We start from the raw sequence: 8,016 nt of genomic DNA, 5'->3' as shown, positions 1-8,016 counted from the left end.
AAAAATTACTTCACAGAAAGGGTAGTGGATAAGTGGAATAGCCTCCCATCAGAGGTGGTAGAGGCTAAGATTGTAGAGCAATTTAAACATGCTTGGGATAGGCATATGAATATCCTTACAAAGAATTAAGGTTCAAAAAGGGTTGAGATTACCTAAAGGATAAAAAAAAGGGGCAGACTACATGGGCCAAGTGGTTCTTATCTGCCGTCAAATTCTATGTTTCTATGTTAATGTTCCTGGAAGCAGCATTGGTTATGGGCATCATTTCCTCCAGGGCATCAGCCCCAACTATACCTGCTCGCAGAACAGTTTAGCTGGGTACATGGAAGCTGATTCAGAATCTAGGAAGGTTTTGGAATCATTTGTCCTTTTTTGAAAATATTCTTTTTGGTAAGAACTGACAGATATTCTGGAGTCAGAAGCAGACTCCAAGGTGGTCGGGTTCCTTCACATAATTTCAAACCTAAAGTTCTGCATTTCGGCCCTTTTTGGTCTCTAACAAGTCAGGGAAGACTAGGAAAGCATTGGGCTATCAGAAGATCTACAGCTACACCACACTGGATAGGCCCAATATCATCTGATTTTGGAAACTAAGCAGTGTTGGGCCTGGTTAGTACTCGGATGGGAGACCATCTGGGAATTCCAGGCGCTGTAGAAAAAATAAGATTTTACTTACCGATAAATCTATTTCTCGTAGTCCGTAGTGGATGCTGGGGACTCCGTCAGGACCATGGGGATTAGCGGCTCCGCAGGAGACAGGGCACAAAACTAAAGCTTTAGGATCAGGTGGTGTGTACTGGCTCCTCCCCCTATGACCCTCCTCCAAGCCTCAGTTAGGATACTGTGCCCGGACGAGCGTACACAATAAGGAAGGATATTGAATCCCGGGTAAGACTCATACCAGCCACACCAATCACACCGTATAACTTGTGATCTGAACCCAGTTAACAGTATGACAAACGTAGGAGCCTCTGAACAGACGGCTCACAACAATAACAACCCGATTTTTTTGTAACAACAACTATGTACAAGTATTGCAGACAATCCGCACTTGGGATGGGCGCACAGCATCCACTACGGACTACGAGAAATAGATTTATCGGTAAGTAAAATCTTATTTTCTCTGACGTCCTAAGTGGATGCTGGGGACTCCGTCAGGACCATGGGGATTATACCAAAGCTCCCAAACGGGCGGGAGAGTGCGGATGACTCTGCAGCACCGAGTGAGAGAACTCCAGGTCCTCCTCAGCCAGGGTGTGCCCCTGACCAAGTAGCAGCTCGGCAAAGTTGTAAAGCCGAGACCCCTCGGGCAGTCGCCCAAAATGAGCCCACCTTCCTTGTGGAATGGGCATTTATATATTTTGGCTGTGGCAGTCCTGCCACAGAATGTGCAAGCTGAATTGTACTACACATTCAACTAGCAATCGTCTGCTTAGAAGCAAGAGCACCCAGTTTTTTGGGTGCATACAGGATAACAGCAAGTCAGTTTTCCTGACTCCAGCCGTCCTGGAAATCTATATTTTCAGGGCCCTGACAACATCTAGCAACTTGGAGTCCTCCAAGTCTCTAGTAGCCGCAGGTACCACAATAAGCTGGTTCAGATGAAACGCTGACACCAACTTAGGGAGAAACTGGGGACGAGTCCGCAGCTCTGCCCTGTCCGAATGGACAATCAGATATGGGCTTTTGTGAGACAAAGCCGCCAATTCTGACACTCGCCTGGCCGAGGCCAGGGCCAACATCATGGTGACTTTCCATGTGAGATATTTCAAATCCACAGATTTCAGCGGTTTAAACCAACGTGATTTGAGGAATCCCAGGACTACGTTGAGATCCCACAGTGCCACTGGAGGCACAAAAGGGGGTTGTATATGCAGTACTCCCTTGTCCAATTTCTGGACTTCAGGAACTGAAACCAATTCTTTCTGGAAGAAAATCGACAGGGCCGAAATTTGAACCTTAATGGACCCCAATTTGAGGCCCATAGACACTCCTGTTTGCAGGAAATGCAGGAATCGACCGAGTTGAAATTTCTTCGTGGGGCCTTCCTGGCCTCACACCACGCAACATATTTTCGCCACATGTGGTGATAATGTTGTGCGGTCACCTCCTTCCTGGCTTTGACCAGGGTAGGAATGACCTCTTCCGGAATGCCTTTTTCCCTTAGGATCCGGCGTTCAACCGCCATGCCGTCAAACGCAGCCGCGGTAAGTCTTGGAACAGACATGGTACTTGCTGAAACAAGTCCCTTCTTATCGGCAGAGGCCCTGAGTCCTCTGTGAGCATCTCTTGAAGTTCCGGGTACCAAGTCCTTCTTGGCCCATCCGGAGCCACGAGTATAGTTCTTACTCCTCTACGTCTTATAATTCTCAGTACCTTTGGTATGAGAAGCAGAGGAGGGAACACATACACCGACTGGTACACCCCTGGTGTTACCAGAACGTCCACAGCTATTGCCTGAGGGTCTCTTGACCTGGCGCAATACCTGTCCAGTTTTTTGTTCAGGCGGGACGCCATCATGTCCACCTTTGGTCTTTCCCAACGGTACACAATCAAGTGGAAAAAACTTCTCGATTAAGTCCCCACTCTCCCGGGTGGAGGTCGTGCTGAGGAAGTCTGCTTCCCAGTTGTCCACTCCCGGAATGAAAACTGCTGACAGTGCTATCACATGATTTTCCGCCCAGCGAAGAATCCTTGCAGTTTCTGCCATTGTCCTCCTGCTTCTTGTGCCGCCCTGTCTGTTTACGTGGGCGACTGCCGTGATGTTGTCCCACTGGATCAATACCGGCTGACCTTGAAGCAGAGGTCTTGCTAAGCTTAGAGCATTGTAAATTGCTCTTAGCTCCAGTATATTTATGCGGAGAGAAGTCCCCAGACTTGATCACACTCCCTGGAAATTTTTTCCCTGTGTGACTGCTCCCCAGCCTTTCAAGCTGGAATCCGTGGTCACCAGGACCCAGTCCTGAATGCATAACTGTGGCCCTTTAGTAGATGAGCACTCTGCAGCCACCACAGAAGAGACACCCTTGTCCTTGGAGACAGGGTTATCCGCTGATGCATCTGAAGATGCGATCCGGACCATTTGTCCAGCAGATCCCACTGAAAAGTTCTTGCGTGAAATCTGCCGAATGGAATCGCTTCGTAAGAAGCCACCATTTTTCCCAGGACCCTTGTGCAATGATGCACTGACACTTTTCCTGGTTTTTGGAGGTTCCTGACTAGCTCGGATAACTCCCTGGCTTTCTCCTCCGGGAGAAACACCTTTTTCTGGACTGTGTCCAGAATCATCCCTAGGGACAGCAGACGTGTCGTCGGAGACAGCTGCGATTTTGGAATATTTAGAATCCACCCGTGCTGTCGTAGAACTACTTGAGATAGTGCTACTCAGACCTCCAACTGTTCTCTGGACCTTGCCCTTATCAGGAGATCGTCCAAGTAAGGGATAATTAAGACGCCTTTTCTTTGAAGAAGAATCATCATTTCGGCCATTACCTTGGTAAAGACCCGGGGTGCCGTGGACAATCCAAACGGCAGCGTCTGAAACTGATAGTGACAGTTTTGTACCACGAACCTGAGGTACCCTTTGTGAGAAGGGCAAATTTGGACATGGAGGTAAGCATCCTTGATGTCCAGGGACACCATATAGTCCCCTTCTTCCTGGTTCGCTATCACTGCTCTGAGTGACTCCATTTAGAATAGGTCTCACCGAGCCGTCTGGCTTCAGTACCACAATATAGTGTGGAATAATACCCCTTTACTTGTTGTAGGAGGGGTACTTTGATTATCACCTGCTGGGAATACAGCTTGTGAATTGTTTCCAATACTGCCTCCCTGTCGGAGGTAGACGTTGGTAAAGCAAACTTCAGGAACTTGCGAGGGGGAGACGTCTCGAATTTCCAATCTGTACCCCTGGGATACTACTTGTAGGATCCAGGGGTCCACTTGCGAGTGAGCCCACTGCGTGCTGAAACTCTTGAGACGACCCCCCACCGCACCTGTTTGTACGGCCCCAGCGTCATGCTGAGGACTTGGCAGAAGCGGTGGAAGGCTTCTGTTCCTGGGAATGGGCTGCCTGCTGCAGTCTTCTTCCCTTACCTCTATCCCTGGGCAGATATTATGGGGACGAAAGGACTGAGGCTGAAAAGACTATGTCTTTTTCTGCTGAGATGTGACTTGGGGTAAAAAAAGTGGATTTTCTAGCTGTTGCCGTGGCCACCAGGTCCGATGGACCGACCCCAAATAACTCCTCCCCTTTATACGGCAATACTTCCATGTGCCGTTTGGAATCTGCATCACCTGACCACTGTCGTGTCCATAAACATCGTCTGGCAGATATGGACATCGCACTTACTCTTGATGCCAGAGTTTCGCATATATAGAAATGCATCTTTTAAATGCTCTATAGTCAATAAAATACTGTCCCTGTCAAGGGTATCAATATTTCCAGTCAGGGAATCCGACCAAGCCACCCCAGCGCTGCCCATCCAGGCTGAGGCGATCGCTGGTCGCAGTATAACACCAGTATGTGTGTATATACTTTTTAGGATATTTTCCAACCTCCTATCAGTTGGCTCCTTGAGGGCGTCCGTATCTGGAGACGGTAACGCCACTTGTTTTTATAAGCGTGTGAGCGCCTTATCCACCCTAAGGTGTGTTTCCCAACGCGCCATAACTTCTGGCGGGAAAGGGTATACCGCCAATAATTTTCTATCGGGGGAAACCCACGCATCATCACACACTTCATTTAATTTATCTGATTCAGGAAAAACCACATGTAGTTTTTTCACACTCCACATAATACCCTTTTTTGTGGTACTTGTAGTATCAGAAATATGTAACATCTCCTTCATTGCCCTTAACAAGTAACGTGTGGCCCTAAAGGAAAATACGTTTGTTTCTTCACCGTCGACACTGGAGTCAGTGTCCGTGTCTGTGTCTGTGTCGACCGACTGAGGTAAAAAAGACGTTTTAACGCCCCTGACGGTGTTTTAGACGCCTGGACAGGTACTAATTGGTTTGCCGGCCGTCTCATGTCGTCAACCGACCTTGCAGCGTGTTGACATTATCACGTAATTCCTTAAATAAGCCATCCATTCCGGTGTCGACTCCCTAGAGAGTGACATCACCATTACCGGCAATTGCTCCGCCTCCTCACCAACATCGTCCTCATACATGTCGACACACAAGTACCGACACACAGCACACACACAGGGAATGCTCTGATAGAGGACAGGACCCCACTAGCCCTTTGGGGAGACAGAGGGAGAGTTTGCCAGCACACACCAAAAACGCTATATTATACAGGGACAACCTTTATATAAGTGTTTTTCCCTTATAGCATTTTAATATATATATACATATCGCCAAATAAGTGCCCCCCCCCCCCTCTCTGTTTTAACCCTGTTTCTGTAGTGCAGTGCAGGGGAGAGCCTGGGAGCCTTCCCACCAGCATTTCTGTGAGGGAAAATGGCGCTGTGTGCTGAGGAGAATAGGCCCCGCCCCCTTTTCGGCGGGCTTCTTCTCCCGTTTTTCTGAGACCTGGCAGGGGTTAAATACATCCATATAGCCTCCAGGGGCTATATGTGATGTATTTTTAGCCAGAATAAGGTATTATACATTGCTGCCCAGGGCGCCCCCAGCAACGCCCTGCACCCTCCGTGACCGTTGGTGTGAAGTGTGTGACAACAATGGCGCACAGCTGCAGTGCTGTGCGCTACCTTCATGAAGACTGAAAAGCCTTCTGCCGCCGGTTTCTGGACCTTCAATCTTCAGCATCTGCAAGGGGGGTCGGCGGCGCGGCTCCGGGACGAACCCCAGGGTGAGACCTGTGTTCCGACTCCCTCTGGAGCTAATGGTGTCCAGTAGCCTAAGAAGCCAATCCATCCTGCACGCAGGTGAGTTGAACTTCTCTCCCCTAAGTCCCTCGATGCAGTGAGCCTGTTGCCAGCAGGACTCACTGAAAATAAGAAACCTAAAAACTTTTTCTAAGCAGCTCCTTAAGAGAGCCACCTAGATTGCACCCTGCTCGGACGGGCACAAAAACCTAACTGAGGCTTGGAGGAGGGTCATAGGGGGAGGAGCCAGTACACACCACCTGATCCTAAAGCTTTAGTTTTGTGCCCTGTCTCCTGCGGAGCCGCTAATCCCCATGGTCCTGACGGAGTCCCCAGCATCCACTTAGGACGTCAGAGAAATAAACCATCAGTCTGATGGTGTGGGCCTCCGCCTGGGAGACCCCAGGCTGGGGGGCCGACTTCTTCAGGTCGCACAGATCTGGCACGGTATCTCTAGTTTATGCTTTCGCCTTCAAGACAGCCTGTCCCGGGTAGAGACGAAGGCCATGGCTTTGCAAGAAGCAGTTCAGAAATTGCTTCAGTCAAGAATAGTCATTCCAGTTCCTCTGGCAAACAAGGGCAAGGTTTTACTCCAACCTGGTTTTAGTCGGAAGCCAAGTAGGTCATTTCGGCCCAGGCTCAATCTTAAAATGCTGAACAAATACATTTGGAACCTCAGTTGCACGTGGAATCGTTACGTTCCTTATGTGTGGCATGGAGCCAGGGGTTATTTGGTATCCCTGGATATACAGGATGCTTACCTACATGTTCCTATACCACTGTCCATCAGTGTTATCCAAGGTTTGCTATCCTCCAAACAGCATTTTCAGTTCTAGGCCTTACCCCTTGGTAAATACTCTGGGTGCTATGGCTAACCCAAGAATATGGACGTAATAACACCTTACCTCCGCCAACAGGGGTTAAGAATTTTCCCATACCTAGACGATCTTTTAATCCTGGCATAGTCACAGGGAATGCTCTTATGTCATCTGCAACAGACAATAATATGTTTGCAGAGGCAAGTGACTCATAACTTGGGAAAAATCGTCTCCAGTTTCATCACACCGGATGACTCACTTGGGGGCTGTACTGGATCAGGTCTACAGAGAGTAGTTTTTACCTCGCAACAAGATATCCAGGGTTCAGTATAGGATTCAGGACTTGCCACACAGTCAAACGGTATCATACTAAAGTGGGCAGAACTTCATCATCCAACCTTGTCCGCCGTTTTCATTCCGGGAATCCTAAACGGGGAAACAGACTTTCTCAAGTCAACACACCATTCAGGAAAGTGAATGGGCTCTACACCCAGAGATCTTCCGGACTCTAGTAAACAAGAGGTGCTTGCCAGAGATATATCTCATAGCGTCTTGTTTAGACAACAAAGGGCTCACATACGGGTCAAAAACAAAGAATCCCAGAGCTATCTTTGTGGATGCCTTATCGGTGAGATGGGACTTTCGTCTGGCGGATGGGTTTTCCTCCAATTACCCTATTACCCAGGGTGGTGAGAAAGTTAAAACAGGAAGACCAGCAGAGAATGGCAATCGATGCTCTACTTCTGCTCCCTCAACGTTCAGACCTACTAACGCAGGGTGCTGGTTATCAGACATCTGGATCGACTGTCTTTGACAGCGTGGCCTTTGAAACCTCTATCCTGAAGTCAAGAGGATATTTTCAACAGATAATTCAAACAGTGTTCAGAGCAAGGAAACCTTCCTTAGCTCGCATTTGTTACCAAATATGGCAAGCTTATATTCATTGGTGCAGTGAAAGAAAATTGGACCCTAAATCTTTCAAAGTCTCCAGGGTCTTAGCATTCCTTCAGGCAGGAATGGATGGCTTCCTTGAGAGAGCAAGGGTCGGCATTGACGGTAGGGTTCAAAAAGTAAATGACAAACTTACAGGATGTGCGTACTTTTTTCCAGGGTATGCTGCTCATTCAGCCTCCTGGTTGTTCCTCCTACAGTGCCTTGGGACTTGTTTAGTCGCAAAGAGCGAAGTTTAGATAGAATGGTGGAGGAGTTGCAGCAGGGGTCACTGGTAGATGAGGAAAATCAGGTAGGCAGTTGGGTCACTGTTAGAAGGGAGAAAAAGAGGGGGAGGCACGACATCTCGGATCTATCAAACCCGAACAAATTTGCCCGATTGGACGAAGATTCGGTGGATGATAGCGACGAAA

The 8,016-nt window shown here is 48.5% G+C and overlaps 1 pseudogene; it reads left to right on the top strand.

Moving 5' to 3' along the window:
* Positions 1-539: 539 nt before the first annotated feature.
* LOC134895208 (5S ribosomal RNA) lies at positions 540-658 on the top strand (annotated as a pseudogene).
* Positions 659-8,016: the final 7,358 nt, after the last annotated feature.

This window comes from Pseudophryne corroboree, chromosome 3 (assembly GCF_028390025.1).
Source record: "Pseudophryne corroboree isolate aPseCor3 chromosome 3, aPseCor3.hap2, whole genome shotgun sequence".
NCBI classification, from domain to species: Eukaryota; Metazoa; Chordata; class Amphibia; order Anura; family Myobatrachidae; genus Pseudophryne; species Pseudophryne corroboree.
Note: the sequence above shows the minus strand (reverse complement) of the source record. Positions and strands in the feature narration are given on the sequence as shown.